Raw genomic sequence first — 11,862 nt, 5'->3', positions numbered from 1 at the left:
TATCAACCAACAGAGGGATGAATTCAAACCCACCCCAAAAATCAAAATAAAAAAATGATGCAGCAGGCTAGTTAATTTTGCCGAAATTTCATTGCAGCAACTCCAAATCGTACTCAGTAGTTTGTATGACCTCAGCGTTCTTATATGTATGCCTGATGATGTCTGGGCATGCTCCTAATGAGATGACTAATGGTGTCCTGGGGGGGATCTGCTCCCAGATCTGGACCAGGGCATCACTGAGCTCCTGGACAGTCTGAGGTGCAACATGGCAGCTTCGGATTGACCGAAACATAATGTTCCAGAGGTGTTCTGTTGGATTTAGGTCAGGTGAGTGAGCGTGGGGGGCCAGTCAATAGTATTAACTCCTTCATCTTCCAGGACCTGCCTTCATACCCTCACCACATGAGGCCGGGCATTGTCATGCACCAGGAGGAACTCAGGACCCACTATACCAGCACAGGGTCTAACAATGGGTCCAAGAATTTCATCCAGATACCTAATGGCAGTCAATGTGCCGTTGTCTAGCCTGTAGAGGTCTGTGCATCCCTCCATGGATATGCCTCCCCAGACCATCACTGACCCACCACCAAACTGGTCATGCTGAACGATGTTACAGGCAGCATAACGTTCTCCATGGCTTCTCCAGACCCTTTCACGTCTGTCACATGTGCTCAGGGTTAACCTGCTCTCATCTGTGAAAAGCACAGGACGTCAGTGGTGGGCCTGCCAATTCTGGTATTCTATGGCAAATGCCAATCGAGCTCCACGGTGCTGGCCGGACAGTGAGCACAGTGTCCACTAGAGGACTTCGGGCCCTCAGGCCACCATCATGAAGTCTGTTTCTGATTGTTTGGTCAGAGACATTCACCCCAGTGGCCTGCTGGAGGTCATTTTGTAGGGCTCTGTCAGTGCTCATCCTGTTCCTCCTTGCTCAAAGGAGCAGATACCAGTCCTGCTAATGGGTTAAGGACCTTCTACGGCCCTGTCCAGCTCTCCTACAGTAACTGCCTGTCATCTGGAATCTACTCCATGGCCTTAAGACTGTGCAGGGAGACACAGCAAACCTTCTGGCAATGGCACGTATTGATGTGTCACCCTGAAGAAGTTGGAGTACCTGTGCAACCTCTGTAGGGTTCAGGTATCGCCTCATGCTACTAGTAGTGACACTGACCGTAGCCAAATGAAAAACTAGTGAAAAGATGAGGAGGGAAAAATGTCCGTGGCCTCCACCTGTTAAACCATTCCTGTTTTGGGGGTCATCTCATCATTGCCCCTCTAGTGCACCTGTTGTTAAATCTATTAACACCAAAGCAGCTGAAACTGATTAACCACCCTCTCTGCTACTTAACTGACCAGATCAATAGCCCAGAAGTTTTATTGACGTGATGTTGTACTCTGATTAAAAAGTGTTCCTTTAATTTTTTGAGCAGTTTGTATTAAAGGTTAATGGTGACCCAGTAGTTAGCACTCATACCTCCCCAGTCATTGTCCCTTGGCAGTTCTCATATTCTCTCCATGTCTATAAGGGTTTTCTGCTTGCATCTAAACACATTTGCATTTTATTAATTGCCAATTCCAAACTGACTGGTGTGTGTGTGTGAGGTATGAGTGGCCCCTGTGATGGACTGGTGGCCTTGTCCAGGGCTGTTTACTGCTTTACAAGAGATTTGCTGCCTCGGAGATGTCTTGGCCATATGTGGCTCTTTAGTGGGTTCGAGAGCGTAATGCCTTTCAGACCTCTATTACATTTAAAAAATTTTTTATAGTGTGGTAAGGAACATTGCCTCGTTGAGTCCTGACTTTGGCCTTTGTCAGTGTGGGGTTTGCACGTTCTCCTTGTGTGTGGTTGGGTTGGGTTTTCTCTGGCTGCTCCAGTTTTTCTAACACAACCCTAAGATTTTGCAGCTTAGACCCAAATTAACTCCATGTGTGTGCCATGCGACTGATTGCCACCTTGAGCAGGGCCGCTTCCTTGCTTGTTCCTGATAATCCTGGAATAGGCGCCAGTCCCCACCACCATCAACTGTGGGTATCAATAATGGATTTTATACATATATATATATATATATATATATATATATATATATATATATATATATATATATATATATATATATAGACGAATCTTGGCTATCAAATGAGAACGCCATCAACAGACACTTGGACATAAATCCAGCATATGCAAACTTAAGAAGAACATGTTCATAATAAATAAATTGTACACCCAATACCCCCCCTCCTGATCACACTGACTTAGCCACCCCATCCACGTAATGTGTTGCTATATATTGCCTTTGATTCTTGTAAGTCTAAGCATTATCCTCTGATGAAGACCCCTGATAGGGGTTGAAAGCTCAGGAATAAAAACTACTTTATGATACATGATTCATTTTTCTCCCTTTGTGGATCTCCACTTGCAAATATATATATATATATGTTTATATATATTTTTTTTTCTTTCAGTTTATATTTTGTGTGTATGCACATCTGAAGGTTTGACTGGAAATCTTTCCAGACCAGTCTGTATAATATCTAGTGGTAATAAATGTTCTCCCCATGTCTGCGTGGGTTTCCTCCGGGTGCTCCGGTTACTTCCCACAGTCCAAAGACATGCAGGTTAGGTGCATTGGTGATTCTAAATGGTGTGTGGGTGTGTGCGTGCCCTGCGGTGGGCTGGCACCCTGCCCGGGGTTTGTTTCCTGCCTTGCACCCTGTGTTGGCTGGGATTGGCTCCTGCAGACCCCCGTGACCCAGTAGTTAGGATATAATGGATGGATAGATGTTGTGTAGGAATATTGCATTTGTATAATAATTTAAAAAGGATGTAGTTAACGGGAGAATGTGTTTTATTTCAAACTGACGACTCCCACTGTTTAAACTCATTCTAGGCAAGGGAGGTGCCCATTTTAAGATATTTTCTTATTTTAGGAGCTCACAGAGGGTGAAAGCTTTGGTTTCTTTTGCAGTCACAAGACTGTACCATGTAATTCAGCAATGAGCATTAAGAAGGGGTGGGGGGGGGGGGGGGGGTGGTGTGGAGAAGAAAAATAGGTCTCTGTATTTTCCGTACAACAATCCCAGACTGTACAAGTAGTGTCTTGCTTGGGCTGAGGCTGGGCTGTTAGCTAAATTAAGCCATTGTGACTCAAAATCCTCCTTTAATAAGGTTCATGCTGTCTACAACTTCATCATTTTCTGCTGAATGATAATTACTTTATTCAATCATGTTCAAGGTTTTAGTGAAAGCTAGCATTGATTGATTAACTTCAATTACCATGCTTACATTTGCATAGATAAAAACTGCTTTTCAATTTGTGAGTGGCACGCCAGTGGAAACCCTGCGTTGATATTTGCATTTCAATGTGAACATTGAAGAATAAAGGTGGGAGAGAGGTCTGATCAGTGCTAAGCCCTTTCTGCCTCAGTGCTTTAGAATTTTTTTCCATAAACACTCTTGTTATGATGTTGGTTTGCTGAAGCCACTCTGAGGTAACTGACTATGATCCCTGTTTATGGCTTTAAAATCTGGATTTGGAGGGCAGTGTGGCAACCCCCCAGCAAAGCAAAATTTGTTTAAGACCCCCTCGTCAGCTCCCTGTAACTTATGTACGCCATGCGTTTGAGAGACTGACAACGACTTTTGTCGCGGCTGGCAGTTGTCTCCAGGGGCCGTTGTGAAACGGACCCCGAAAATGCTGTCATTTAATCAGCAGGGACGAGGCGTCTGCTTCTTGGCTATTCTCTTCCAGCTGCTGACCAGTTGAGAGTTTCTGAATTTTATCAGCTTTTATGTTAATGTGTGCGTGTGTGGGTGTGTGTGTTTATGTGGGGCCTAGAATGATCCGGCATCACATCTTGGGTACATTTGTATGCCTTGTGTTCAGTTCTGCTGGCTTAGGTCCCCAGTAAAACCTGAAATGGAATGGATGGCTTCACAAAATGGATGGACAGATGACACAGCTGAGCTGAAACAAAATTACGTATTAAACATAGATGTCTAAATAACACATTTTAGTACACTGAAGTTAATCTAAAGCTAAATCAGCTCTTTGTAAAATCAGCAAAAATGTTTTATATGTTGTTCCAACAAATTCTTGTTTATCACAGTGCTGGAGAGCAGTGACATGTCGACAGTGTTGATTTCACTGTTTTCTAACAAGCTGACACTATTACTATCACTCCTGATGCAATTAAAGTAGAACTGAGAAAGACTATCCGTTATCAGTTTTGTTAGTTATATTTTGCCCGTTGCAGTACTTTAGCTGCCTCTGGTGAAAACAAAAAGTAGCACATGATTGTATTTACAAATACAGCTCCTATAAAAAGCTCCTATTCATCACCTTGGAAGTTTTCACATTTTATTGTTAGACAACATTAAATTGTATTAATTTGGCTTTTTTGACATTGGTCAACAGAAAAAGATGCTTTAATGTCAAAGTGACAACAGATCTCTGCAAAGTGCTCTACAATGAATTACAAATCTAAAATTCAAAATAATGGATTAGGTGTTCACCCCATATCTGTGTCTTGTGCTCCAATATGTCTATCTCTCTCTCTCTGTCTATCGGCTTTGCACATCTGGACACAGCTGGTTTTCTTCTTTCTCCTTTTCAAAGAATCTGGAAGAAACAAGCATGGGATTGTGAGTGAATAGCCTTTGTCAAGTCCAGCCACAAATTCTCAGTTGGATTGGGACCTGCTCTCTGACTCAGATGTTGCATGATATTAATGTTGTTTTTAAGCCCTTCCTGTATATCTATGGCTTTATGCTTGGTGTTATTGTCTCAATGGAAGACACATCTTCTCCCAAAGCACAGGTTTCTTGCAGGCTGTTAGGTTTTCCTCCAGGATTTTCCTCTATTTTGCTTCATTCATTTTCCCCTCTACCCTTACAAGCCTTCCAGGGCCACCTGCAGAGAAGCATTCCACCACAGCACAATGTTTCGTCACCATGCTTCACAGTGGGCAAGGTATGTTTTTGATGATGTGCCGTGTTTGCCTTGCCCCAAACATGACGTTTAGTCTGATGGCCTCAGTCCTCAAGTTTGGTCTCATCAGACTATAAAACTTTCTTCCATCTGACTTCAGATTCTTCCATGCCATATCAAACTGTGGTGCAGCACCCGGGTGACAGTTGTCTCGACCACTGTATCTTGCAAATCCTTTAGAGCCTTAGAAAAATGGGGATGAGAACAGGCCATTCAGACCCAAAAAACTCACCATTCCTACCCACTTAATTCCTCCAAAATAATATCAAATGGTATTTTGAAGGTTCCTAAAGCGCTACTGTCTACAACACAGCTTGATAACTTATTCCATGTGTCTACGGTTCTCTGTGTGAAGAAAAACTTCCTAACATTTGTTACCCTTAAGAAGTTTCCAACCGTGACCCTGTACTCATGTTGAACTAATTTTAACGTAACGGTCTTGATTCACTGGACTAATTCCATTCATAATTTTAAACACTTCATTCATGTCACCTCTTAATGTCATTCTACTTAAAGGCTCAGATCCTCTATTCTTTCCTCTTAACTCATCCCATGGGGTCCTGAAATCAGCCTAGTTGATCTACTCTGGACTTTTTCCAATGCTGCTATGTCCTTTTTGTAGCCTGGAGACCAAAACTGCACACAGAACTCCAGATGAGGCCTCACCATTGTGATTTAAAACTTGAGTATAACCTCCTTGGACTTGTACTCTAAACACCAGGGCGCTATATAACCTAATATTCTGTTAGCCCTCTAAATGGTTTCTGGACACTGTCTGGCAGTTGATAGTGATGAGTCAACTAAGACCCCTAAATCCTTCTCATAAAGTGTACTCTCGATTTTCAGACCTCTGACTGTGTATTCAAATCTAACATTTTTACTTCCTATGTCTAATACTATACTTTTCTTCTTCTTCTTTTGGCTGCTCCCGTTAGGGGTCGCCACAGCGGATCATCTTCTTCCATATCTTTCTGTCCTGTGCATCTTGTTCTGTCACACCCATCACCTGCATGTCCTCTCTCACCACATCCATAAACCTTCTCTTGGGCCTTCCTCTTTTTCTCTTGCCTGGCAGCTTACTTACATTAAATTTATTCTGCCACAAATCTGCCCAAGCCTGTATGCTGTTAATATCTCTCTGTAATGATTTAGCTGATTCTAGATTATCTGGCAGTCCACCCATCTTGGAATCTCTGCAAACTTAACATTTACTGTTGTGAAGGATTGCCGGCTTTTTACTCCGGTCCTCACCCCCAGGCCGCCAGGAGGAGCTCTCCCAGCAGCGTGAACGTGCCCTGAGTTCCAGCAGGGCCACCTGGACTATGTAGTTTTTCTACACAGCCCTGCTGGATACCTTGGGGGCCACCGGGAGTTGCTGTAAGGGGGCTTGTGGACTCTTATGCGCCCTATAACCCGGGAGTACGTCACGGTCACGTGACAGGAAGAAATGATGTGCTCCCGGGTTGAAGAAAAGGACTGTTTACCCTGACCCGGAAGGGATAAGGAATTGTGGACGGATTGAACAGGAACACCTCCGGGTCAGGGTGTATAAAAGGACAATGGGAAATCCCAGACGTTGAGCTGAGCTGGGTGGAAGGGTGGCAACGCGTCTGGGAGTGTGGAGGATTATTGTTTATTATTATTATTATTGAGTATTGTGGAGAGGAGGGTGCTTTGTGCACAATTATTATTATTAATAAATCATTATTGGGACTTTTACCTGGTGTCTGACGTCTAGTCTGAGGGTTCAAGGGGTCACGGAGACCTCAATCTATCACACTGTACATATATTAAAAATAGCAGTGGCCCCAGCACTGGAACACCGCTCTTAACATCAGCCAATACTGATAAGATTCCTCACACCATCACCCTCTGCTTCTTGTGCCTGAGCCAATTCTGCACCCATGGCGACTGTTCAGTAAAACTCCTGTTCCTGCCATGTGTTTCTCAACCTTCTCCTAATAATTCCTTCCATTAATTTTCCTGTGATGCACGTTACGCTTACTAGCCTATAGTTCCTTGGATCTACCTGATCATCCTTCTTATATAACAGGATAATATTTGCTATTTTCTAGTCCTTCGGAGTCTCCCCAGTGCACAGTGACTTCCTAACAATATGTGTCAAGGGTTTATATACAGTATGTACTCACGAGCCTCCTTAAGAAGAGGGGTAAATATTATCTGGTCCTGGTGATTTGTTTGATTTCAGCCTATTTAGTCTAAGCAGCACTTCTCCCTCTACAATTTCCAGATCACTCAGTACCATCTTAGGAGGTTGTCCACAAGCTTAAATGTGAAGGCTTCAGAAAATTGTGAGTTTAGAGCATTTGCTATTTCACTTTCTGCATTTTTAGTCCCCCTTTACTATTCCTGACACACTTCACCTTCTCCTTGACTGTTCTTGTACTACTAAAATACTCAAAGAATCTCTTATGGTCATATGGTCACTTTATATGCTATATTCCTCTGTAACTGCCTTTTAGCCTCTCTAATTTAGTCATTGCATCGGCACTCTTCCAAAACACTGAGAACTGTATTATATTATGGTCACTTGACTCTAGTGGTTCAATCACCTCTATATCCTCAGTTCTATCCTGAATATTACAAAATAATCAATCTAGTCAAGCTTCCCCACTTGTTGCTTATTCTGTGTTTAAAAACAGTCACTGATTACATCCAAAAACTCCTGCACTTGTGCTCCGCTTTTTGCAAGGTTAGCCCAGTTAATATTTGGGTAGTTAAAGTCCCTCATGTCTATAATATCCCCCTGTAAACTTGGCTTTTTAGTATTATTATACATTGATATTACTGTCTACATTGTGGGGGGTCTATAACATATTTCTAAAATAAGGCATCTTTCCCTATCGCTTTCCAGACAAATTCAAATATCCTCACTAAAATGTGGCTCATCATTCAACTGAAGAGGACTTGCATTTAAATTTGGTTTTAAATAAATGGACCTTCCCCCCCATACTCCTTTTCTGTTTGTGCTTCCTAAAGAATGTGTGCCTATCTACTGTATATTATACTCATCCCCATCCTGGTTATTTAACCAGGTTTCTGTTATTTCTATGATATCTAGCATTGAGGCAAGCTCTTTTTAATGTGTTGCTCGTTTTACTTTTGCACTTGTGTTATACTTTACATTTCTATGCATATTTATTTTTACACTATTGTTCATTCCTTCATGTACAGTTCTAAACTTGTCCTGTCCTAAACTCCCTGCAACCCTATTCCCTAGTTTAAACAATCCTCGACTAACCTACTCATATGCCTCCCACAACACACTTGTGCCCCTCCGGTTCAAATGTAACCCACTGTGGCAGAACAGATCTCATTTATTCCAAAAGGAATCCCCATATTTATTGAGTTCCCCACTATCACAACTGCTCTCTTTTTGGGAATTGGTTTTGATGTGGCCCGTTGGGGCTCTTCATGCCTGCCTACCACCTAAGTGCCCTTCAGAGACACCGTCCAGCTCTGCAAGGACCTGAAAATGATTTGACACATCCAGGTCTGGGGTTGATGCTTCCAGACAGTGTGCACACTTTGCATTGCACCTTGCGACTGTTACCCATCTATCTATGTTCCTTTCTAAACTGGAGTCTTCTCTCATGACACCTTAGGGGGCACAATATTTCTCTAAAGGACACCAGGGCCAGGTCTGCCAATTCTCTACTACAATGCAGGCCAGGCAACTCTTCCTGCAGTTCAGTGTACCCTGAGCTCTAGATGCTGGCAGGTGCCTTTAGAGTTCGCATAGGTGTCTTGGTGGCTCCCTCACTAGTCTTCTTGCATTATCAGACAGTTTTTGTGAGTGGCCTGATCTAGCAGATTTCTAACAATGCCACACTCGGTGACTTGGGTATTTTCTTGTCTCCATCTCCTGATTTGTACTTTTCGATCAACTTTTCATTGTGTTGCTTGGTGTGTTCTTTTGTCTTCATTGCGTAGGTTAGGTCACCATACTAACTAATCGCAAGTTGTAATTTCCAGATACAGGTGCATTCGTATTAACATCAACTGACACTCGATCAGGTAGGCTGCACCGCTGATGATTTAGATTTGTCATACTAAATGGGATTAACATTTATGTAATCAGTTATTTTGTGTTTTATATTTGTAATTTATTTAGATCTGTCGTCACTTTGACATTAAACTGCCTTTTTCTGTAGACCATTGTCAAACAAATTAAATCCACTGTGATTCAAAGCTGTATAACAAAAAAAATCTGAACATTTTGAAGGGAGTGAATACATTTTATAGGCACTGTATATAAGTAATAATACAAAACTGTATATATAAACACACTTCTTAGACATGTTAGCCTGGAGTAAGAGATTGTGCCCATTGATGGATTGGCATGACATAAAGTGCAATATAAATAAAATTTATTATTATTATTATTATTATTATGTCATCCTTGGTTAAGCAGCCCTGTATTCCAGCCATGCCCCCCCCAGTGGCCCCTAAATTTGATTGAGCAAAATCAGTAAATAAATTGAAGCACCCCAAAGACATAAATGTTAGTTTAGATTTAAATCTAAATTTGCTGTAAAATGGACTGGTGTCTCATCTAGGGATTAGATTAGATTAGATTAGATCAGATTAGATTTTATTGTCATATGCACTATGAGAGCACAGTGAAACAGTTCCAGGGAGGGGGGATAGGGGTGAGGAAGTATGTACAGCAATAATATTTGTTGTACTATAAGATGATGATGTATATGTAAATATAGGAAATGCATAAGAGTAGCAGAAGATAAATCCATCCATCCATCCATCCATTGTCTCCCGCTTATCCGAGGTCGGGTCGCGGGGGCAGCAGCTTGAGCAGAGATGCCCAGACTTCCCTCTCCCCGGCCACTTCTTCTAGCTCTTCCGGGAGAATCCCAAGGCGTTCCCAGGCCAGTCGAGAGACATAGTCCCTCCAGCGTGTCCTGGGTCTTCCCCGGGGCCTCCTCCCGGTTGGACGTGCCTGGAACACCTCACCAGGGAGGCGTCCAGGAGGCATCCTGATCAGATGCCCGAGCCACCTCATCTGACTCCTCTCGATGCGGAGGAGCAGCGGCTCTACTCTGAGCCCCTCCCGGATGACTGAGCTTCTCACCCTGTCTTTAAGGGAAAGCCCAGACACCCTGCAGAGGAAACTCATTTCAGCCGCTTGTATTCGCGATCTCGTTCTTTCGGTCACTACCCATAGCTCATGACCATAGGTGAGGGTAGGAACATAGATCGACTGGTAAATTGAGAGCTTCGCCTTGCGGCTCAGCTCCTTTTTCACCACGACAGACCGAAGCAACGCCCGCATTACTGCTGATGCCGCACCGATCCGCCTGTCGATCTCACGCTCCATTCTTCCCTCACTCGTGAACAAGACCCCGAGATACTTGAACTCCTCCACTTGGGGCAGGATCTCGCTACCAACCCTGAGAGGGCACTCCACCCTTTTCCGGTTGAGGACCATGGTCTCGGATTTGGAGGTGCTGATTCTCATCCCAGCCGCTTCACACTCGGCTGCGAACCGATCCAGAGAGAGCTGAAGATCACGGCCTGATGAAGCAAACAGGACATCATCATCTGCAAAAAGCAGTGACCCAATCCTGAGCCCACCAAACCGGACCCCCTCAACACCCTGGCTGCGCCTAGAAATTCTGTCCATAAAAGTTATGAACAGAATCGGTGACAAAGGGCAGCCCTGGCGGAGTCCAACTCTCACTGGAAACGGGTTCGACTTACTGCCGGCAATGCGGACCAAGCTCTGGCACTGATCGTACAGGGACTGAACAGCCCTTATCAGGGGGGCCGGTACCCCATACTCTCGGAGTACCCCCCACAGGATTCCCCGAGGGACACGGTCGAATGCCTTTTCTAAGTCCACAAAACACATGTAGACTGGTTGGGCAAACTCCCATGCACCCTCCAGGACCCTGCTAAGGGTATAGAGCTGGTCCACTGTTCCGCGACCAGGACGAAAACCACACTGTTCCTCCTGAATCCGAGGCTCGACTATCCGACGGACCCTCCTCTCCAGGACCCCTGAATAGACTTTTCCAGGGAGGCTGAGGAGTGTGATCCCTCTGTAGTTGGAACACACCCTCCGATCCCCCTTCTTAAAGAGGGGGACCACCACCCCGGTCTGCCAATCCAGAGGCACTGTCCCTGATGTCCATGCGATGTTGCAGAGGCGTGTCAGCCAAGACAGTCCTACAACATCCAGAGCCTTGAGGAACTCCGGGCGTATCTCATCCACCCCCGGGGCCCTGCCACCAAGGAGTTTTTTGACCACCTCGGTGACCTCAGTCCCAGAGATGGGGGAGCCCACCTCTGAGTCCCCAGGCTCTGCTTCCTCATTGGAAGGCATGTTAATGGGATTGAGGAGGTCTTCAAAGTATTCCCCCCACCGACCCACAACGTCCCGAGTCGAGGTCAGCAGCGCACCATCCCCACCATATACAGTGTTGACACTGCACTGCTTCCCCTTCCTGAGACGCCGGATGGTGGACCAGAATCTCCTCGAAGCCGTCCGAAAGTCATTCTCCATGGCCTCCCCAAACTCCTCCCACGCCCGAGTTTTTGCCTCAGCAACCACCAAAGCCGCATTCCGCTTGGCCTGCCGGTACCTATCAGCTGCCTCCGGGGTCCCACAGGACAAAAGGGTCCCGTAGGACTCCTTCTTCAGCTTGACGGCATCCTTCACCGCCGGTGTCCACCAGCGGGTTCGGGGATTGCCGCCACGACAGGCACCGACCACCTTACGGCCACAGCTCCGGTCAGCTGCCTCAACAATAGAGGCACGGAACATGGCCCATTCGGACTCAATGTCCCCCACCTCCCTCGGGATGTGGTCGAAGTTCTGCCGGAGGTGGGAGTT

The sequence above is a fragment of the Erpetoichthys calabaricus genome, chromosome 8 (assembly GCF_900747795.2).
Source record: "Erpetoichthys calabaricus chromosome 8, fErpCal1.3, whole genome shotgun sequence".
NCBI lineage: Eukaryota > Metazoa > Chordata > Cladistia > Polypteriformes > Polypteridae > Erpetoichthys > Erpetoichthys calabaricus.
This window is presented reverse-complemented; position numbering follows the sequence as displayed.